We start from the raw sequence: 22182 nt of genomic DNA on the forward strand, positions 1-22182 counted from the left end.
AGGTTTGTTCCTCGAGCCCAGTTTCCCTTTGCAGAATACAGCTACTACAAGCGCGTTTTGGGCCGTTTCCGAGCTAGGCCCTAGGTGGGGCCCTCCCGAGCTGGCTAGGGGTGGGTTGCTAGGGAAAGTGCACACAGGGCTTCTTCAGGCCACATCAGCCTTTTCCGCGAAGGAGAAGACGTTTGGAGTTGGTTTCCAGCTGCGGAGACCACCAGCCAAGCAGCAGTGCCCACGGAGCCCGAGGCAGCACAGACCGTCCTTGGCCCTAAGGGGAGCCGAGGCCTAGGTGAGAACTAGGCATGCGTTGGGATCCTGAGCCAAGCCGCATTGGGGCTGAGGTTTGTTCCCCGAGCCCAGTTTCCCTTTGCAGAATGTAGCTCCTACAAGCGCGTTTTGGGCTGTTTCGGAGCTAGGCCCTAGGTGGGGCCCTCCCGAGCTGGCTAGGGGTGGTTTGCTAGGGCCAGTGCATACAGGGCTTCTTCAGGCCACATCACCCTTCTCCGCGAAGGAGAAGACGTTTGGAGTTGGTTTCCAGCTGCGGAGACCACCAGCCAAGCAGCAGTGCCCACGGAGCCCGAGGCAGCCCAGCCCCCCCTTGGCCCTATGGGGAACCTAGATCTAGGTGAGAACTAGGCAAGCGCTGAGATCCTGAGCCAAGCCCCATTGGGGCTGAGGTTTGTTCCCCGAGCCCAGTTTCCGTTTGCAGAATGCAGCTCCTACAAGCGTGTTTTGGGCCGTTTCCAAGCTAGGCCCTAGGTGGGGCCCTCCCGAGCTGGGTAGGGGTGGGTTGTTAGGGCCACTGCACACAGGGATTCCTCAGGCCACATCAGCCTTCTCCGCGAAGGAGAAGAGGTTTGGAGTTGGTTTCCAGCTGCGGAGACCACCAGCCAAGCAACAGTACCCACGGAGCCAGAGGCAGCCCAGCCCTTCCTTGGCCCTATGGGGAGCCGAGGGCTACGTGCGAACTCGGCAAGCGCTGTGATCCTGAGCCAAGCCGCATTGGGGCTGAGGTTTGTTCCCCGAGCCCAGTTTCCCTTTGCAGAATGCAGCTCCAACAAGCGCGTTTTAGGCAGTTTCGAAGCTAGGCCCTAGGTGTGGCCCTCCCGAGCTGGCTAGGGGTGGGTTGCTAGGGCCAGTGCACACAGGGCTTCTTCAGGCCACATCAGCCTTCTCTGCGAAGGAGAAGAGGTTTGGAGTTGGTTTCCAGCTGCGGAGACCACCAGCCAAGCAGCACTGCCCACGGAGCCGGAGGCAGCCCAGCCCCTCCTTGGCCCTTAGGGGAGCCGAGGCCTAGGTGAGAACTAGGCAAGCGCTGGGATCCTGAGCCAAGCCGCATTGGGGCTGAGGTTTGTTCCCCGAGCCCACTTTCCCTTTGCAGAATGTAGCTCCTACAAGCACGTTTTGGGCCGTTTCAGAGCTCGGCCCTAGGTGGGGCCCTCCCGAGCTGGCTAGGGGTGGGTTGCTAGGGCCAGTTCACACAGGGCTTCTTCAGGTCACATCAGCCTTCTCCGCGAAAGAGAAGACGTTTGGAGTTGGTTTCCAGCTGCGGAGACCACCAGCCAAGCAGCAGTGCCCACGGAGCCCGAGGCAGCCCAGCCATTCCTTGGCCCTATGGGGAGCCGAGGGCTAGGTGAGAAGTAGGAAAACACTGGGATCCTGAGCCAAGCCGCATTGGGGCTGAGGTTTGTTCCCTGAGCCCAATTCCCCTTTGCAGAATGCAGCTCCTACAAGCGCGTTTTGGGCCGTTTCGGAGCAAGGCCCTAGGTGTGGCCCTCCCGAGCTGGCTAGGGGTGGGTTGCTAGGGCCAGTGCACACAGGGCATCTTCAGGCCACATCAGCCTTCTCCGCGAAGGAGAAGACGTTTGGAGTTGGTTTCCAGCTGCGGAGACCACCAGCCAAGCAGCAGTTCCCACGGAGCCCGAGGCATCCCAGCCCCTCCTTGGCCCTATGGGGAGCCGAGGGCTAGGTGAGAAGTAGGCAAGCGCTGGGATCCTGAGCCAAGCCGCATTGGGGCTGAGGTTTGTTCCCCGAGCCCAGTTTCCCTTTGCAGAATGCAGCTCCTACAAGAGCGTTTTGGGCCGTTTCGGAGCTAGGCCCTAGGTGGGGCCCTCCCGAGCTGGCTAGGGGTGGGTTGCTAGGGCCACTTCCCACAGGGCTTCTTCAGGTCATATCAGCCTTCTCCGCGAAGGAGAAGACGTTTGGAGTTGGTTTCCAGCTGCGGAGACCAGCAGCCAAGCAGCAGTGCCCACGGAGCCCGCGGCAGCCCAGCCCTCCCTGGCCCTAAGGGGAGCCGAGGCCTAGGTGAGTACTAGGCAAGCGCTGGGATCCTGAGCCAAGCCGCATTGGGGCTGAGGTTTGTTCCCCGAGCCCACTTTCCCTTTGCAGAATGCAGCTCCTAGAAGCGCGTTTTGGACCGTTTCGGAGCTAGGCCCTAGGTGGGTCCATCCCGAGCTGGCTAGGGGTGGGTTGCTAGGGCCAGTGCACACAGGGCTTCCTCAGCCCACATCAGGCTTCTCCGCGAAGGAGACCACGTTTGGAGTTGGTTTCCAGCTGCGTAGACCACCAGCCAAGCAGCAGTGCCCATGTAGCCAGAGGCAGCCCAGCCCCTCCTTGGCCCTATGGGGATCCTAGGTCTAGGTGAGAACTAGGCAAGCGCTGGGATCCTGAGCCAAGCCGCATTGGGGCTGAGGTTTGTTCCCCGAGCCTAGTTTCCCTTTGCAGAATGCAGCTCCTACAAGCGCGTTTTGGGCCGTTTCGGAGCAAGGCCCTAGGTGTGGCCCTCCCGAGCTGGCTAGGGGTGGGTTGCTAGGGCCAGTGCACACAGGGCATCTTCAGGCCACATCAGCCTTCTCCGCGAAGGAGAAGACGTTTGGAGTTGGTTTCCAGCTGCGGAGACCACCAGCCAAGCAGCAGTTCCCACGGAGCCCGAGGCATCCCAGCCCCTCCTTGGCCCTATGGGGAGCCGAGGGCTAGGTGAGAACTAGGCAAGCGCTGGGATCCTGAGCCAAGCCGCATTGGGGCTGAGGTTTGTTCCCCGAGCCCAGTTTCCCTTTGCAGAATGCAGCTCCTACAAGAGCGTTTTGGGCCGTTTCGGAGCTAGGCCCTAGGTGGGGCCCTCCCGAGCTGGCTAGGGGTGGGTTGCTAGGGCCACTTCCCACAGGGCTTCTTCAGGTCATATCAGCCTTCTCCGCGAAGGAGAAGACGTTTGGAGTTGGTTTCCAGCTGCGGAGACCACCAGCCAAGCAGCAGTGCCCACGGAGCCCGCGGCAGCCCAGCCCTCCCTGGCCCTAAGGGGAGCCGAGGCCTAGGTGAGAACTAGGCAAGCGCTGGGATCCTGAGCCAAGCCGCATTGGGGCTGAGGTTTGTTCCCCGAGCCCACTTTCCCTTTGCAGAATGCAGCTCCTAGAAGCGCGTTTTGGACCGTTTCGGAGCTAGGCCCTAGGTGGGTCCATCCCGAGCTGGCTAGGGGTGGGTTGCTAGGGCCAGTGCACACAGGGCTTCCTCAGCCCACATCAGGCTTCTCCGCGAAGGAGACCACGTTTGGAGTTGGTTTCCAGCTGCGTAGACCACCAGCCAAGCAGCAGTGCCCATGTAGCCAGAGGCAGCCCAGCCCCTCCTTGGCCCTATGGGGATCCTAGGTCTAGGTGAGAACTAGGCAAGCGCTGGGATCCTGAGCCAAGCCGCATTGGGGCTGAGGTTTGTTCCCCGAGCCTAGTTTCCCTTTGCAGAATACAGCTCCTACAAGCGCGTTTTGGGCCGTTTCCGAGCTAGGCCCTAGGTGGGGCCCTCCCGAGCTGGCTAGGGGTGGGTTGCTAGGGAAAGTGCACACAGGGCTTCTTCAGGCCACATCAGCCTTTTCCGCGAAGGAGAAGACATTTGGAGTTGGTTTCCAGCTGCGGAGACCACCAGCCAAGCAGCAGTGCCCACGGAGCCCGAGGCAGCCCAGACCGTCCTTGGCCCTAAGGGGAGCCGAGGCCTAGGTGAGAACTAGGCAAGCGTTGGGATCCTGAGCCAAGCCGCATTGGGGCTGAGGTTTGTTCCCCGAGCCCAGTTTCCCTTTGCAGAATGTAGCTCCTACAAGCGCGTTTTGGGCTGTTTCGGAGCTAGGCCCTAGGTGGGGCCCTCCCGAGCTGGCTAGGGGTGGATTGCTAGGGCCAGTGCATACAGGGCTTCTTCAGGCCACATAGGCCTTCTCCGCGAAGGAGAAGACGTTTGGAGTTGGTTTCCAGCTGCGGAGACCACCAGCCAAGCAGCAGTGCCCACGGAGCCCGAGGCAGCCCAGCCACCCCTTGGCCCTATGGGGAACCTAGATCTAGGTGAGAAATAGGCAAGCGCTGAGATCCTGAGCCAAGCCCCATTGGGGCTGAGGTTTGTTCCCCGAGCCCAGTTTCCCTTTGCAGAATGCAGCTCCTACAAGCGTGTTTTGGGCCGTTTCCAAGCTAGGCCCTAGGTGGGGCCCTCCCGAGCTGGGTAGGGGTGGGTTGTTAGGGCCACTGCACACAGGGCTTCCTCAGGCCACATCAGCCTTCTCCGCGAAGGAGAAGACGTTTGGAGTTGGTTTCCAGCTGCGGAGACCACCAGCCAAGCAGCAGTACCCACGGAGCCAGAGGCAGCCCAGCCCTTCCTTGGCCCTATGGGGAGCCGAGGGCTACGTGAGAACTCGGCAAGCGCTGGGATCCTGAGCCAAGCCGCATGGGGTCTGAGGTTTGATCCCCGAGGCCAGTTTCCCTTTGAAGAATGCAGCTCCTACAAGCGCGTTTTGGGCCGTTTCGGAGCTAGGCCCTAGGTGGGGCCCTCCCGAGCTGGCTAGGGGTGGGTTGCTAGGGCCAGGGCACACAGGGCTTCTTCAGGCCACATCAGCATTCTCCGCGAAGGAGAAGACATTTGGAGTTGGTTTCCAGCTGCGGAGACCACCAGCCAAGCAGCAGTGCCCACGGAGCCCGAGGAAGCCCAGACCTTCCCTGGCCCTATGGGGAGCTGAGGCCTAGGTGAGAACTAGGCAAGCGCTGGGATCCTGAGCCAAGCCGCATTGGGGCTGAGGTTTGTTCCCCGAGCCCAGTTTCTCTTTGCAGAATGCAGCTCCAACAAGCGCGTTTTAGGCAGTTTCGAAGCTAGGCCCTAGGTGTGGCCCTCCCGAGCTGGCTAGGGGTGGGTTGCTAGGGCCAGTGCACACAGGGCTTCTTCAGGCCACATCAGCCTTCTCTGCGAAGGAGAAGAGGTTTGGAGTTGGTTTCCAGCTGCGGAGACCACCAGCCAAGCAGCACTGCCCACGGAGCCGGAGGCAGCCCAGCCCCTCCTTGGCCCTTAGGGGAGCCGAGGCCTAGGTGAGAACTAGGCAAGCGCTGGGATCCTGAGCCAAGCCGCATTGGGGCTGAGGTTTGTTCCCCGAGCCCACTTTCCCTTTGCAGAATGCAGCTCCTAGAAGCGCGTTTTGGGCCGTTTCGGAGCAAGGCCCTACCTGGGGCCCTCCCGAGCTGGCTAGGGGTGGGTTGCTAGGGCCAGTGCACACAGGGCTTCTTCAGGCCACATCAGCCTTCTCCGCGAAGGAGAAGACGTTTGGAGTTGGTTTCCAGCTGCGGAGACCACCAGTAAAGCAGCAGTTCCCACGGAGCCCGAGGCATCCCAGCCCCTCCTTGGCCCTATGGGGAGCCGAGGGCTAGGTGAGAACTAGGCAAGCGCTGGGATCCTGAGCCAAGCCGCATTGGGGCTGAGGTTTGTTCCCCGAGCCCAGTTTCCCTTTGCAGAATGCAGCTCCTACAAGCGCCTTTTGGGCCGTTTCGGAGCTAGGCCCTAGGTGGGGCCCTCCCGAGCTGGCTAGGGGTGGGTTGCTAGGGCCACTTCCCACAGGGCTTCTTCAGGTCATATCAGCCTTCTCCGCGAAGGAGAAGACGTTTGGAGTTGGTTTCCAGCTGCGGAGACCACCAGCCAAGCAGCAGTGCCCACGGAGCCCGCGGCAGCCCAGCCCTCCCTGGCCCTAAGGGGAGCCGAGGCCTAGGTGAGAACTAGGCAAGCGCTGGGATCCTGAGCCAAGCCGCATTGGGGCTGAGGTTTGTTCCCCGAGCCCAGTTTCCCTTTGCAGAATGCAGCTCCTAGAAGCGCGTTTTGGACCGTTTCGGAGCTAGGCCCTAGGTGGGTCCATCCCGAGCTGGCTAGGGGTGGGTTGCTAGGGCCAGTGCACACAGGGCTTCCTCAGCCCACATCAGGCTTCTCCGCGAAGGAGACCACGTTTGGAGTTGGTTTCCAGCTGCGTAGACCACCAGCCAAGCAGCAGTGCCCATGTAGCCAGAGGCAGCCCAGCCCCTCCTTGGACCTATGGGGATCCTAGGTCTAGGTGAGAACTAGGCAAGCGCTGGGATCCTGAGCCAAGCCGCATTGGGGCTGAGGTTTGTTCCCCGAGCCTAGTTTCCCTTTGCAGAATACAGCTCCTACAAGCACGTTTTGGGCCGTTTCCGAGCTAGGCCCTAGGTGGGGCCCTCCCGAGCTGGCTAGGGGTGGGTTGCTAGGGAAAGTGCACACAGGGCTTCTTCAGGCCACATCAGCCTTTTCCGCGAAGGAGAAGACGTTTGGAGTTGGTTTCCAGCTGCGGAGACCACCAGCCAAGCAGCAGTGCCCACGGAGCCCGAGGCAGCCCAGACCGTCCTTGGCCCTAAGGGGAGCCGAGGCCTAGGTGAGAACTAGGCATGCGTTGGGATCCTGAGCCGAGCCCCATTGGGGCTGAGGTTTGTTCCCCGAGCCCAGTTTCCCTTTGCAGAATGTAGCTCCTACAAGCGCGTTTTGGGCTGTTTCGGAGCTAGGCCCTAGGTGGGGCCCTCCCGAGCTGGCTAGGGGTGGATTGCTAGGGCCAGTGCATACAGGGCTTCTTCAGGCCACATCACCCTTATCCGCGAAGGAGAAGACGTTTGGAGTTGGTTTCCAGCTGCGGAGACCACCAGCCAAGCAGCAGTGCCCACGGAGCCCGAGGCAGCCCAGCCCCCCCTTGGCCCTATGGGGAACCTAGATCTAGGTGAGAACTAGGCAAGCGCTGAGATCCTGAGCCAAGCCCCATTGGGGCTGAGGTTTGTTCCCCGAGCCCAGTTTCCCTTTGCAGAATGCAGCTCCTACAAGCGTGTTTTGGGCCGTTTCCAAGCTAGGCCCTAGGTGGGGCCCTCCCGAGCTGGGTAGGGGTGGGTTGTTAGGGCCACTGCACACAGGGATTCCTCAGGCCACATCAGCCTTCTCCGCGAAGGAGAAGACGTTTGGAGTTGGTTTCCAGCTGCGGAGACCACCAGCCAAGCAGCAGTACCCACGGAGCCAGAGGCAGCCCAGCCCTTCCTTGGCCCTATGGGGAGCCGAGGGCTACGTAAGAACTCGGCAAGCGCTGGGATCCTGAGCCAAGCCGCATTGGGGCTGAGGTTTGTTCCCCGAGCCCAGTTTCCCTTTGCAGAATGCAGCTCCTACAAGCGCGTTTTGGGCCGTTTCGGAGCTAGGCCCTAGGTGGGGCCCTCCCGAGCTGGCTAGGGGTGGGTTGCTAGGGCCAGGGCACACAGGGCTTCTTCAGGCCACATCAGCCTTCTCCGCGAATGAGAAGACGTTTGGAGTTGGTTTCCAGCTGCGGAGACCACCAGCCAAGCAGCAGTGCCCACGGAGCCCCAGGAAGCCCAGACCGTCCGTGGCCCTATGGGGAGCTGAGGCCTAGGTGAGAACTAGGCAAGCGCTGGGATCCTGAGCCAAGCCGCATTGGGGCTGAGGTTTGTTCCCCGAGCCCAGTTTCCCTTTGCAGAATGCAGCTCCAACAAGCACGTTTTAGGCAGTTTCGAAGCTAGGCCCTAGGTGTGGCCCTCCCGAGCTGGTTAGGGGTGGGTTGCTAGGGCCAGTGCACACAGGGCTTCTTCAGGCCACATCAGCCTTCTCTGCGAAGGAGAAGAGGTTTGGAGTTGGTTTCCAGCTGCGGAGACCACCAGCCAAGCAGCACTGCCCACGGAGCCGGAGGCAGCCCAGCCCCTCCTTGGCCCTTAGGGGAGCCGAGGCCTAGGTGAGAACTAGGCAAGCGCTGGGATCCTGAGCCAAGCCGCATTGGGGCTGAGGTTTGTTCCCCGAGCCCAGTTTCCCTTTGCAGAATGCAGCTCCTACAAGCACGTTTTGGGCCGTTTCGGAGCTCGGCCCTAGGTGGGGCCCTCCCAAGCTGGCTATGGGTGGGTTGCTAGGGCCAGTTCACACAGGGCTTCTTCAGGTCACATCAGCCTTCTCCGCGAAGGAGAAGACGTTTGGAGTTGGTTTCCAGCTGCGGAGACCACCAGCCAAGCAGCAGTACCCACGGAGCCAGAGGCAGCCCAGCCCTTCCTTGGCCCTATGGGGAGCCGAGGGCTACGTGAGAACTCGGCAAGCGCTGGGATCCTGAGCCAAGCCGCATGGGGGCTGAGGTTTGTTCCCCGAGGCCAGTTTCCCTTTGAAGAATGCAGCTCCTACAAGCGCGTTTTGGGCCGTTTCGGAGCTAGGCCCTAGGTAGGGCCCTCCCGAGCTGGCTAGGGGTGGGTTGCTAGGGCCAGGGCACACAGGGCTTCTTCAGGCCACATCAGCCTTCTCCGCGAAGGAGAAGACGTTTGGAGTTGGTTTCCAGCTGCGGAGACCACCAGCCAAGCAGCAGTGCCCTCGGAGCCCGAGGAAGCCCAGACCTTCCCTGGCCCTATGGGGAGCTGAGGCCTAGGTGAGAACTAGGCAAGCGCTGGGATCCTGAGCCAAGCCACATTGGGGCTGAGGTTTGTTCCCCGAGCCCAGTTTCCCTTTGCAGAATGCAGCTCCAACAAGCGCGTTTTAGGCAGTTTCGAAGCTAGGCCCTAGGTGTGGCCCTCCCGAGCTGGCTAGGGGTGGGTTGCTAGGGCCAGTGCACACAGGGCTTCTTCAGGCCACATCAGCCTTCTCTGCGAAGGAGAAGAGGTTTGGAGTTGGTTTCCAGCTGCGGAGACCACCAGCCAAGCAGCACTGCCCACGGAGCCGGAGGCAGCCCAGCCCCTCCTTGGCCCTTAGGGGAGCCGAGGCCTAGGTGAGAACTAGGCAAGCGCTGGGATCCTGAGCCAAGCCGCATTGGGGCTGAGGTTTGTTCCCCGAGCCCACTTTCCCTTTGCAGAATGCAGCTCCTAGAAGCGCGTTTTGGGCCGTTTCGGAGCAAGGCCCTACCTGGGGCCCTCCCGAGCTGGCTAGGGGTGGGTTGCTAGGGAAAGTGCACACAGGGCTTCTTCAGGCCACATCAGCCTTCTCCGCGAAGGAGAAGACGTTTGGAGTTGGTTTCCAGCTGCGGAGACCACCAGCCAAGCAGCAGTTCCCACGGAGCCCGAGGCATCCCAGCCCCTCCTTGGCCCTATGGGGAGCCGAGGGCTAGGTGAGAACTAGGCAAGCGCTGGGATCCTGAGCCAAGCCGCATTGGGGCTGAGGTTTGTTCCCCGAGCCCAGTTTCCCTTTGCAGAATGCAGCTCCTACAAGCGCGTTTTGGGCCGTTTCGGAGCTAGGCCCTCGGTGGGGCCCTCCCGAGCTGGCTAGGGGTGGGTTGCTAGGGCCAGTGCACACAGGGCTTCTTCAGGTCATATCAGCCTTCTCCGCGAAGGAGAAGACGTTTGGAGTTGGTTTCCAGCTGCGGAGACCACCAGCCAAGCAGCAGTGCCCATGTAGCCAGAGGCAGCCCAGCCCCTCCTTGGACCTATGGGGATCCTAGGTCTAGGTGAGAACTAGGCAAGCGCTGGGATCCTGAGCCAAGCCGCATTGGGGCTGAGGTTTGTTCCCCGAGCCTAGTTTCCCTTTGCAGAATACAGCTCCTACAAGCGCGTTTTGGGCCGTTTCCGAGCTAGGCCCTAGGTGGGGCCCTCCCGAGCTGGCTAGGGGTGGGTTGCTATGGAAAGTGCACACAGGGCTTCTTCAGGCCACATCAGCCTTTTCCGCGAAGGAGAAGACGTTTGGAGTTGGTTTCCAGCTGCGGAGACCACCAGCCAAGCAGCAGTGCCCACGGAGCCCGAGGCAGCCCAGACCGTCCTTGGCCCTAAGGGGAGCCGAGGCCTAGGTGAGAACTAGGCATGCGTTGGGATCCTGAGCCAAGCCGCATTGGGGCTGAGGTTTGTTCCCCGAGCCCAGTTTCCCTTTGCAGAATGTAGCTCCTACAAGCGCGTTTTGGGCTGTTTCGGAGCTAGGCCCTAGGTGGGGTCCTCCCGAGCTGGCTAGGGGTGGATTGATAGGGCCAGTGCATACAGGGCTTCTTCAGGCCACATCACCCTTATCCGCGAAGGAGAAGACGTTTGGAGTTGGTTTCCAGCTGCGGAGACCACCAGCCAAGCAGCAGTGCCCACGGAGCCCGAGGCAGCCCAGCCCCCCCTTGGCCCTATGGGGAACCTAGATCTAGGTGAGAACTAGGCAAGCGCTGAGATCCTGAGCCAAGCCCCATTGGGGCTGAGGTTTGTTCCCCGAGCCCAGTTTCCCTTTGCAGAATGCAGCTCCTACAAGCGCCTTTTGGGCCGTTTCCAAGCTAGGCCCTAGGTGGGGCCCTCCCGAGCTGGGTAGGGGTGGGTTGTTAGGGCCACTGCACACAGGGCTTCCTCAGGCCACATCAGCCTTCTCCGCGAAGGAGAAGACGTTTGGAGTTGGTTTCCAGCTGCGGAGACCACCAGCCAAGCAGCAGTACCCACGGAGCCAGAGGCAGCCCAGCCCTTCCTTGGCCCTATGGGGAGCCGAGGGCTACGTAAGAACTCGGCAAGCGCTGGGATCCTGAGCCAAGCCGCATTGGGGCTGAGGTTTGTTCCCCGAGCCCAGTTTCCCTTTGCAGAATGCAGCTCCTACAAGCGCGTTTTGGGCCGTTTCGGAGCTAGGCCCTAGGTGGGGCCCTCCCGAGCTGGCTAGGGGTGGGTTGCTAGGGCCAGGGCACACAGGGCTTCTTCAGGCCACATCAGCCTTCTCCGCGAATGAGAAGACGTTTGGAGTTGGTTTCCAGCTGCGGAGACCACCAGCCAAGCAGCAGTGCCCTCGGAGCCCGAGGAAGCCCAGACCGTCCCTGGCCCTATGGAGAGCTGAGGCCTAGGTGAGAACTAGGCAAGCGCTGGGATCCTGAGCCAAGCCGCATTGGGGCTGAGGTTTGTTCCCCGAGCCCAGTTTCCCTTTGCAGAATGCAGCTCCAACAAGCGCGTTTTAGGCAGTTTCGAAGCTAGGCCCTAGGTGTGGCCCTCCCGAGCTGGTTAGGGGTGGGTTGCTAGGGCCAGTGCACACAGGGCTTCTTCAGGCCACATCAGCCTTCTCTGCGAAGGAGAAGAGGTTTGGAGTTGGTTTCCAGCTGCGGAGACCACCAGCCAAGCAGCACTGCCCACGGAGCCGGAGGCAGCCCAGCCCCTCCTTGGCCCTTAGGGGAGCCGAGGCCTAGGTGAGAACTAGGCAAGCGCTGGGATCCTGAGCCAAGCCGCATTGGGGCTGAGGTTTGTTCCCCGAGCCCAGTTTCCCTTTGCAGAATGCAGCTCCTACAAGCACGTTTTGGGCCGTTTCGGAGCTCGGCCCTAGGTGGGGCCCTCCCAAGCTGGCTATGGGTGGGTTGCTAGGGCCAGTTCACACAGGGCTTCTTCAGGTCACATCAGCCTTCTCCGCGAAGGAGAAGACGTTTGGAGTTGGTTTCCAGCTGCGGAGACCACCAGCCAAGCAGCAGTTCCCACGGAGCCGGAGGCAGCCCAGCCCCTCCTTGGCCCTAAGGGGAACCGAGGGCTAGGTGAGAACTAGGCAAGCGCTGGGATCCTGAGCCAAGCCGCATTGGGGCTGAGGTTTGTTCCCCTAGCCCACTTTCCCTTTGCAGAATGCAGCTTCTTCAAGCGCGTTTTGGGCCGTTTCCGAGCAAGGCCCTACCTGGGGCCCTCCCGAGCTGGCTAGGGGTGGGTTGCTAGGGCCAGTGCACACAGGGCTTCTTCAGGCCAAATCAGCCTTCTCCGCGAAGGAGAAGACGTTTGGAGTTGGTTTCCAGCTGCGGAGACCACCAGCCAAGCAGCAGTGCCCACGGAGCCCGAGGCAGCCCAGACCCTCCTTGACCCTATGGGGAGCCGAGGGCTAGGTGAGAACTAGGCAAGCGCTGGGATCCTGAGCCAAGCCGCATTGGGGCTGAGGTTTGTTCCCCGAGCCCACTTTCCCTTTGCAGAATGCAGCTCCTACAAGCGCCTTTTGGGCCGTTTCGGAGCTCGGCCCTAGGTGTGGCCCTCCCGAGCTGGCTAGGGGTGGGTTGCTAGGGCCAGTGCACACAGGGCGCCTTCAGGCCACATCAGCCTTCTCCGCGAAGGAGAAGACGTTTGGAGTTGGTTTCCAGCTGCGGAGACCACCAGCCAAGCAGCAGTGCCCACGGAGCCAGAGACAGCCCAGCCATTCCTTGGCCCTATGGGGAGCCGAGGGCTAGGTGAGAATTAGGCAATCGCTGGGATCCTGAGCCAAGCCGCATTGGGACTGAGGTTTGTTCCCCGAGCCCAGTTTCCCTTTGCAGAATGCAGCTCCTACAAGAGCGTTTGGTGCCGTTTCGGAGCTAGGCCCTAGGTGGGTCCTTCCCGAGCTGGCTAGGGGTGGGTTGCTAGGGCCAGTGCACACAGGGCTTCTTCGGGCCACATCAGCCTTCTCCGCGAAGGAGAAGACGTTTGGAGTTGGATTCCAGCTGCGGAGACCACCAGCCAAGCAGCAGTGCCCACGGAGCCCGAGGCAGCCCAGCCCCTCCTTGGCATTATGGGGAGCATAGGACTAGTTGAGAACTAGGCAAGCGCTGAGATCCTGAGCCAAGCCGCATGGGGGCTGAGGTTTGTTCCCCGAGGCCAGTTTCCCTTTGAAGAATGCAGCTCCTACAAGCGCGTTTTGGGCCGTTTCGGAGCAAGGCCCTACCTTGGTCCATCCCGAGCTGGCTAGGGGTGGTTGCTAGGGCCAGTGCACACAGGGCGTCTTCAGGCCACATCAGCCTTCTCCGCGAAGGAGAAGACGTTTGGAGTTGGTTTCCAGCTGCGGAGACCACCAGCCAAGCAGCAGTGCCCACGGAGCCCGAGGCAGCCCAGCCCCTCCTTGGCCCTATGGGGAGCCGAGGCCTAGGTGAGAACTAGGCAAGCGCTGGGATCCTGAGCCAAGCCGCATTGGGGCTGAGGTTTGTTCCCCGAGCCCAGTTTCCCTTTGCAGAATGCAGCTCCTACAAGCGCGTTTTGGGCTGTTTCGGAGCTAGGCCCTAGGTGGGGCCCTCCCGAGCTGGCTAGGGGTGGATTGATAGGGCCAGTGCATACAGGGCTTCTTCAGGCCACATCACCCTTATCCGCGAAGGAGAAGACGTTTGGAGTTGGTTTCCAGCTGCGGAGACCACCAGCCAAGCAGCAGTGCCCACGGAGCCCGAGGCAGCCCAGCCCCCCCTTGGCCCTATGGGGAACCTAGATCTAGGTGAGAACTAGGCAAGCGCTGAGATCCTGAGCCAAGCCCCATTGGGGCTGAGGTTTGTTCCCCGAGCCCAGTTTCCCTTTGCAGAATGCAGCTCCTACAAGCGTGTTTTGGGCCGTTTCCAAGCTAGGCCCTAGGTGGGGCCCTCCCGAGCTGGGTAGGGGTGGGTTGTTAGGGCCACTGCACACAGGGCTTCCTCAGGCCACATCAGCCTTCTCCGCGAAGGAGAAGACGTTTGGAGTTGGTTTCCAGCTGCGGAGACCACCAGCCAAGCAGCAGTACCCACGGAGCCAGAGGCAGCCCAGCCCTTCCTTGGCCCTATGGGGAGCCGAGGGCTACGTAAGAACTCGGCAAGCGCTGGGATCCTGAGCCAAGCCGCATTGGGGCTGAGGTTTGTTCCCCGAGCCCAGTTTCCCTTTGCAGAATGCAGCTCCTACAAGCGCGTTTTGCGCCGTTTCGGAGCTAGGCCCTAGGTGGGGCCCTCCCGAGCTGGCTAGGGGTGGGTTGCTAGGGCCAGGGCACACAGGGCTTCTTCAGGCCACATCAGCCTTCTCCGCGAATGAGAAGACGTTTGGAGTTGGTTTCCAGCTGCGGAGACCACCAGCCAAGCAGCAGTGCCCTCGGAGCCCAAGGAAGCCCAGACCGTCCCTGGCCCTATGGAGAGCTGAGGCCTAGGTGAGAACTAGGCAAGCGCTGGGATCCTGAGCCAAGCCGCATTGGGGCTGAGGTTTGTTCCCCGAGCCCAGTTTCCCTTTGCAGAATGCAGCTCCAACAAGCGCGTTTTAGGCAGTTTCGAAGCTAGGCCCTAGGTGTGGCCCTCCCGAGCTGGTTAGGGGTGGGTTGCTAGGGCCAGTGCACACAGGGCTTCTTCAGGCCACATCAGCCTTCTCTGCGAAGGAGAAGAGGTTTGGAGTTGGTTTCCAGCTGCGGAGACCACCAGCCAAGCAGCACTGCCCACGGAGCCGGAGGCAGCCCAGCCCCTCCTTGGCCCTTAGGGGAGCCGAGGCCTAGGTGAGAACTAGGCAAGCGCTGGGATCCTGAGCCAAGCCGCATTGGGGCTGAGGTTTGTTCCCCGAGCCCAGTTTCCCTTTGCAGAATGCAGCTCCTACAAGCACGTTTTGGGCCGTTTCGGAGCTCGGCCCTAGGTGGGGCCCTCCCAAGCTGGCTATGGGTGGGTTGCTAGGGCCAGTTCACACAGGGCTTCTTCAGGTCACATCAGCCTTCTCCGCGAAGGAGAAGACGTTTGGAGTTGGTTTCCAGCTGCGGAGACCACCAGCCAAGCAGCAGTTCCCACGGAGCCGGAGGCAGCCCAGCCCCTCCTTGGCCCTAAGGGGAACCGAGGGCTAGGTGAGAACTAGGCAAGCGCTGGGATCCTGAGCCAAGCCGCATTGGGGCTGAGGTTTGTTCCCCTAGCCCACTTTCCCTTTGCAGAATGCAGCTTCTTCAAGCGCGTTTTGGGCCGTTTCCGAGCAAGGCCCTACCTGGGGCCCTCCCGAGCTGGCTAGGGGTGGGTTGCTAGGGCCAGTGCACACAGGGCTTCTTCAGGCCAAATCAGCCTTCTCCGCGAAGGAGAAGACGTTTGGAGTTGGTTTCCAGCTGCGGAGACCACCAGCCAAGCAGCAGTGCCCACGGAGCCCGAGGCAGCCCAGACCCTCCTTGACCCTATGGGGAGCCGAGGGCTAGGTGAGAACTAGGCAAGCGCTGGGATCCTGAGCCAAGCCGCATTGGGGCTGAGGTTTGTTCCCCGAGCCCACTTTCCCTTTGCAGAATGCAGCTCCTACAAGCGCCTTTTGGGCCGTTTCGGAGCTCGGCCCTAGGTGTGGCCCTCCCGAGCTGGCTAGGGGTGGGTTGCTAGGGCCAGTGCACACAGGGCGCCTTCAGGCCACATCAGCCTTCTCCGCGAAGGAGAAGACGTTTGGAGTTGGTTTCCAGCTGCGGAGACCACCAGCCAAGCAGCAGTGCCCACGGAGCCAGAGACAGCCCAGCCATTCCTTGGCCCTATGGGGAGCCGAGGGCTAGGTGAGAATTAGGCAATCGCTGGGATCCTGAGCCAAGCCGCATTGGGACTGAGGTTTGTTCCCCGAGCCCAGTTTCCCTTTGCAGAATGCAGCTCCTACAAGAGCGTTTGGTGCCGTTTCGGAGCTAGGCCCTAGGTGGGTCCTTCCCGAGCTGGCTAGGGGTGGGTTGCTAGGGCCAGTGCACACAGGGCTTCTTCGGGCCACATCAGCCTTCTCCGCGAAGGAGAAGACGTTTGGAGTTGGATTCCAGCTGCGGAGACCACCAGCCAAGCAGCAGTGCCCACGGAGCCCGAGGCAGCCCAGCCCCTCCTTGGCATTATGGGGAGCATAGGACTAGTTGAGAACTAGGCAAGCGCTGAGATCCTGAGCCAAGCCGCATGGGGGCTGAGGTTTGTTCCCCGAGGCCAGTTTCCCTTTGAAGAATGCAGCTCCTACAAGCGCGTTTTGGGCCGTTTCGGAGCAAGGCCCTACCTTGGTCCATCCCGAGCTGGCTAGGGGTGGTTGCTAGGGCCAGTGCACACAGGGCGTCTTCAGGCCACATCAGCCTTCTCCGCGAAGGAGAAGACGTTTGGAGTTGGTTTCCAGCTGCGGAGACCACCAGCCAAGCAGCAGTGCCCACGGAGCCCGAGGCAGCCCAGCCCCTCCTTGGCCCTATGGGGAGCCGAGGCCTAGGTGAGAACTAGGCAAGCGCTGGGATCCTGAGCCAAGCCGCATTGGGGCTGAGGTTTGTTCCCCGAGCCCAGTTTCCCTTTGCAGAATGCAGCTCCTACAACCGCGTTTTGGGCCGTTTCGAAGCTAGGCCCTAGGTGGGGCCCTCCCGAGCTGGCTAGGGGTGGCTAGCTAGGGCCACTTCGCACAGGGCTTCTTTAGGTCACATCAGCCTTCTCCGCGAAGGAGAAGACGTTTGGAGTTGGTTTCCAGCTGCGGAGACCACCAGCCAAGCAGCAGTTCCCACGGAGCCAGAGGCAGCCCAGACCCTCCTTGACCCTATGGGGAGCCGAGGGCTAGGTGAGAACTAGGCAAGCGCTGGGATCCTGAGCCAAGCCGCATTGGGGCTGAGGTTTGTTCCCCGAGCCCACTTTCCCTTTGCAGAATGCAGCTCCTACAAGCGCCTTTTGGGCCGTTTCGGAGCTCGGCCCTAGGTGTGGCCCTCCCGAGCTGGCTAGGGGTGGGTTGCTAGGGCCAGTGCACACAGGGCGCCTTCAGGACACATCAGCCTTCTCCGCGAAGGAGAAGACGTTTGGAGTTGGTTTCCAGCTGCGGAGACCACCAGCCAAGCAGCAGTGCCCACGGAGCCAGAGGCAGCCCAGCCATTCCTTGGCCCTATGGGGAGCCGAGGGCTAGGTGAGAAGTAGGCAGGCGCTGGGATCCTGAGCCAAGCCGCATTGGGACTGAGGTTTGTTCCCCGAGCCCAGTTCCCCTTTGCAGAATGCAGCTCCTACAAGCGCGTTTTGGGCCGCTTCGGAGCTAGGCCCTAGGTGGGGCACTCCCGAGCTGGCTAGGGGTGGGTTGCTAGGGCCAGTGCACACAGGGCTTCTTCAGGCCACATCAGCCTTCTCCGCGAAGGAGAAGACGTTTGGAGTTGGTTTCCAGCTGCGGAGACCACCAGGCAAGCAGCAGTGCCCACGGAGCCAGAGGCAGCGCAGCCCTTCCTTGCCCTATGGGGAGCCGAGGGCTAGGTGAGAACTAGGCAGGCGCTGGGATCCTGAGCCAAGCCGCATTGGGGCTGAGGTTTGTTCCCCGAGCCCAGTTTCCCTTTGCAGAATGCAGCTCCTACAAGAGCGTTTGGTGCCGTTTCGGAGCTAGGCCCTAGGTGGGTCCCTCCCGAGCTGGCTAGGGGTGGGTTGCTAGGGCCAGTGCACACAGGGCTTCTTCGGGCCACATCAGCCTTCTCCGCGAAGGAGAAGACGTTTGGAGTTGGTTTCCAGCTGCGGAGACCACCAGCCAAGCAGCAGTGCCCACGGAGCCAGAGTCAGCCCAGCCCCTCCTTGGCATTATGGGGAGCATAGGACTAGTTGAGAACTAGGCAAGCGCTGCGATCCTGAGCCAAGCCGCATGGGGGCTGAGGTTTGTTCCCCGAGGCCAGTTTCCCTTTGAAGAATGCAGCTCCTTCAAGCGCGTTTTGGGCCGTTTCGGAGCAAGTCCCTACCTGGGGCCATCCCGAGCTGGCTAGGCGTGGGTTGCTAGGGCCAGTGCACACAGGGCTTCTTCAGGCCACATCAGCCTTCTCCGCGAAGGAGAAGACGTTTGGAGTTGGTTTCCAGCTGCGGAGACCACCAGCCAAGCAGCAGTGCCCACGGAGCCCGAGGCAGCCCAGCCCCTCCTTGGCATTATGGGGAGCATAGGACTAGTTGAGAACTAGGCAAGCGCTGCGATCCTGAGCCAAGCCGCATGGGGGCTGAGGTTTGTTCCCCGAGCCCACTTTCCCTTTGCAGAATGCAGCTCCTACAAGCGCGTTTTGGGCCGTTTCGGAGCTCGGCCCTAGGTGGGGCCCTCCCGAGCTGGCTAGGGGTGGGTTGCTAGGGCCAGGGCACACAGGGCTTCTTCAGGCCATATCAGCCTTCTCCGCGAAGGAGAAGTCGTTTGGAGTTGGTTTCCAGCTGCGGAGACCACCAGCCAAGCAGCAGTGCCCACGGAGCCAGAGTCAGCCCAGCCCCTCCTTGGCCCTATGGGGAGCGAGGGCTAGTTGAGAACTAGGCAAGCGCTGCGATTCTGAGCCCAGCCACATTGGGGCTGAGGTTTGTTCCCTGAGCCCAGTTTCCCTTTGCAGAATGCAGCTCCTACAAGCGCATTTTGGGCCGCTTCGGAGCTAGGCCGTAGGTGGGGCCCTCCCGAGCTGGCTAGGGGTGGGTTGCTAGGGCCAGTGCACACAGGGCGACTTCAGGCCATATCAGCCTTCTCCGCGAAGGAGAAGACGTTTGGAGTTGGTTTCCAGCTGCGGAGACCACCAGCCAAGCAGCAGTGCCCACGGAGACCGAGGCAGCCCAGCCCCTCCTTGGCCCTATGGGGAGCGAAGCCTAGGTGAGAACTAGGCAAGCGCTGGGATCCTGAGCCAAGCCGAATTGGGGCTGAGGTTTGTTCCCCGAGCCCAGTTTCCCTTTGCAGAATGCAGCTCCTACAAGCGCGTTTTGTGCCGTTTCGGAGCTCGGCCCTAGGTGGGGCCCTCCCGAGCTGGCTAGGGATGGGTTGCTTGGGCCAGTGCACACAGGGCTTCTTCAGGCCATATCAGCCTTCTCCGCAAAGGAGAAGACGTTTGGAGTTGGTTTCCAGCTGCGGAGACTACCAGCCAAGCAGCAGTGCCCACGGAGCCAGAGGCAGCCCAGCCATTCCTTGGCCCTATGGGGAGCCGAGGGCTAGGTGAGAACTGGGCAAGAGCTTCGATCCTGAGCGAAGCCACATTGGGGCTGAGGTTTGTTCCCTGAGCCCAGTTTCCCTTCGCAGAATGCAGCTCCTACAAGCGCGTTTTGGGCCGCTTTGGAGCTAGGCCCTAGGTGGGGCCCTCCCGAGCTGGCTATGTGTGGGTTGCTAGGGCCAGTGCACACAGGGCGTCTTCAGGCCACATCAGCCTTCTCCGCGAAGGAGAAGACGTTTGGAGTTGGTTTCCAGCTACGGAGACCACCAGCCAAGCAGCAGTGCCCACGGAGCCAGAGGCAGCGCAGCCCTTCCTTGCCCTATGGGGAGCCGAGGGCTAGGTGAGAACTAGGCAGGCGCTGGGATCCTGAGCCAAGCCGCATTGGGGCTGAGGTTTGTTCCCCGAGCCCAGTTTCCCTTTGCAGAATGCAGCTCCTACAAGAGCGTTTGGTGCCGTTTCCGAGCTAGGCCCTAGGTGGGTCCCTCCCGAGCTGGCTAGGGGTGGGTTGCTAGGGCCAGTGCACACAGGGCTTCTTCGGGCCACATCAGCCTTCTCCGCGAAGGAGAAGACGTTTGGAGTTGGATTCCAGCTGCGGAGACCACCAGCCAAGCAGCAGTGCCCACGGAGCCCGAGGCAGCCCAGCCCCTCCTTGGCATTATGGGGAGCATAGGACTAGTTGAGAACTAGGCAAGCGCTGAGATCCTGAGCCAAGCCGCATGGGGGCTGAGGTTTGTTCCCCGAGGCCAGTTTCCCTTTGCAGAATGCAGCTCCTACAAGCGCGTTTTGGGCCGTTTCGGAGCAAGGCCCTACCTTGGTCCATCCCGAGCTGGCTAGGGGTGGTTGCTAGGGCCAGTGCACACAGGGCGTCTTCAGGCCACATCAGCCTTCTCCGCGAAGGAGAAGACGTTTGGAGTTGGTTTCCAGCTGCGGAGACCACCAGCCAAGCAGCAGTGCCCACGGAGCCAGAGGCAGCCCAGCCATTCCTTGGCCCTATGGGGAGCCTAGGGCTAGGTGAGAACTAGGCAGGCGCTGGGATCCTGAGCCAAGCCGCATTGGGGCTGAGGTTTGTTCCCCGAGCCCAGTTCCCCTTTGCAGAATGCAGCTCCTACAAGCGCGTTTTGGGCCGTTTCGGAGCTAGGCCGTAGGTGGGGCCCTCCCGAGCTGGCTAGGGGTGGGTTGCTAGGGCCAGTGCACACAGGGCTTCTTCAGCCCACATCAGCCTTCTCCGCGAAGGAGAAGACGTTTGGAGTTGGTTTCCAGCTGCGGAGACCACCAGCCAAGCAGCAGTGCCCACGGAGCCAGAGGCAGCCCAGCCATTCCTTGGCCCTATGGGAAGCCGAGGGCTAGGTGAGAACTAGGCAAGCGCTGCCGTCCTGAGCCAAGAAACATTGGGGCTGAGGTTTGTTCCCCGAGCCCAGTTTCCCTTTGCAGAATGCAGCTCCTACAAGCGCGTTTTGGGCCGTTTCGGAGCTCGGCCCTAGGTGGGGCCCTCCCGAGCTGGCTAGGGGTGGGTTGCTAGGGCCAGGGCACACAGGGCTACTTCAGGCCACATCAGCCTTCTCCGCGAAGGAGAAGACGTTTGGAGTTGGTTTCCAGCTGCGGAGACCACCAGCCAAGCAGCAGTGCCCACAGAGCCAGAGGCAGCCCAGCCCCTCCTTGGCCCTATGTGGAGCCTAGGGCTAGTTGAGAACTAGGCAAGCGCTGCGATCCTGAGCCCAGCCACATTGGGGCTGAGGTTTGTTCCCTGAGCCCAGTTTCCCTTTGCAGAATGCAGCTCCTACAAGTGCGTTTTGGGCCGCTTCGGAGCTAGGCCGTAGGTGGGGCCCTCCCGAGCTGGCTAGGGGTGGGTTGCTAGGGCCATTGCACACAGGGCTTCTTCAGCCCACATCAGCCTTCTCCGCGAAGGAGAAGACGTTTGGAGTTGGTTTCCAGCTGCGGAGACCACCAGCCAAGCAGCAGTGCCCACGGATCCCGAGGCAGCCCAGCCCCTCCTTGGCCCTATGGGGAGCCGAGGCCTAGGTGAGAACTAGGCAAGCGCTGGGATCCTGAGCCAAGCCGCATTGGGGCTGAGGTTTGTTCCCCGAGCCCAGTTTCCCTTTGCAGAATGCAGCTCCAACAAGCGCATTTTGGGCCGTTTCGAAGCTAGGCCCTAGGTGGGGCCCTCCCGAGCTGGCTAGGGGTGGGTTGCTAGGGTCAGTGCACACAGGGCGTCTTCAGGCCACATCAGCCTTCTCCGCGAAGGAGAAGACGTTTGGAGTTGGTTTCCAGCTGCGGAGACCACCAGCCAAGCAGCAGTGCCCACGGAGCCCGAGGCAGCCCAGCCCCTCCTTGGCCCTATGGGGAGCGAGGCCTAGGTGAGAACTCGGCAAGCGCTGGGATCCTGAGCCAAGCCGAATTGGGGCTGAGGTTTGTTCCCCGAGCCCAGTTTCCCTCTGCAGAATGCAGCTCCTACCAGCGCGTTTTGGGCCGTTTCGGAGCTCGGCCCTAGGTGGGGCCCTCCCGAGCTGGCTAGGGATGGGTTGCTAGGGCCAGTGCACACAGGGCTTCTTCAGGCCACATCAGCCTTCTCCGCAAAGGAGAAGACGTTTGGAGTTGGTTTCCAGCTGCGGAGACTACCAGCCAAGCAGCAGTGCCCACGGAGCCCGAGGCAGCCCAGCCATTCCTTGGCCCTATGGGGAGCCGAGGGCTAGGTGAGAACTGGGCAAGAGCTGCGATCCTGAGCGAAGCCACATTGGGGCTGAGGTTTGTTCCCTGAGCCCAGTTTCCCTTTGCAGAATGCAGCTCCTACAAGGGCGTTTTGGGCCGCTTTGGAGCTAGGCCCTAGGTGGGGCCCTCCCGAGCTGGCTAGGGGTGGGTTGCTAGGGCCAGTGCACACAGGTCTTCTTCAGCCCACATCAGCCTTCTCCGCGAAGGATAACACGTTTGGAGTTGGTTTCCAGCTGCGGAGACCACCAGCCAAGCAGCAGTGCCCACGGAGCCAGAGGCAGCCCAGCCATTTCTTGGCCCTATGGGGAGCCGAGGGCTAGGTGAGAATTAGGCAAGCGCTGCCATCCTGAGCCAAGAAACATTGGGGCTGAGGTTTGTTCCCCTAGCCCAGTTCCCCTTTGCAGAATGCAGCTCCTACAAGCGCGTTTTGGGCCGCTTCGGAGCTAGGCCCTAGGTGGGGCACTCCCGAGCTGGCTAGGGGTGGGTTGCTAGGGCCAGTGCACACAGGGCTTCTTCAGGCCACATCAGCCTTCTCCGCGAAGGAGAAGACGTTTGGAGTTGGTTTCCAGCTGCGGAGACCACCAGCCAAGCAGCAGTGCCCACGGAGCCAGAGGCAGCGCAGCCCTTCCTTGCCCTATGGGGAGTCGAGGGCTAGGTGAGAACTAGGCAGGCGCTGGGATCCTGAGCCAAGCCGCATTGGGGCTGAGGTTTGTTCCCCGAGCC

This window comes from Sus scrofa, chromosome 3 (assembly GCF_054392235.1).
Source record: "Sus scrofa isolate SSC_HxYL_T2T_F1_AM1 chromosome 3, Sscrofa_HxYL_maternal_Yorkshire_Landrace_v2.0, whole genome shotgun sequence".
Classification (NCBI taxonomy): domain Eukaryota; kingdom Metazoa; phylum Chordata; class Mammalia; order Artiodactyla; family Suidae; genus Sus; species Sus scrofa.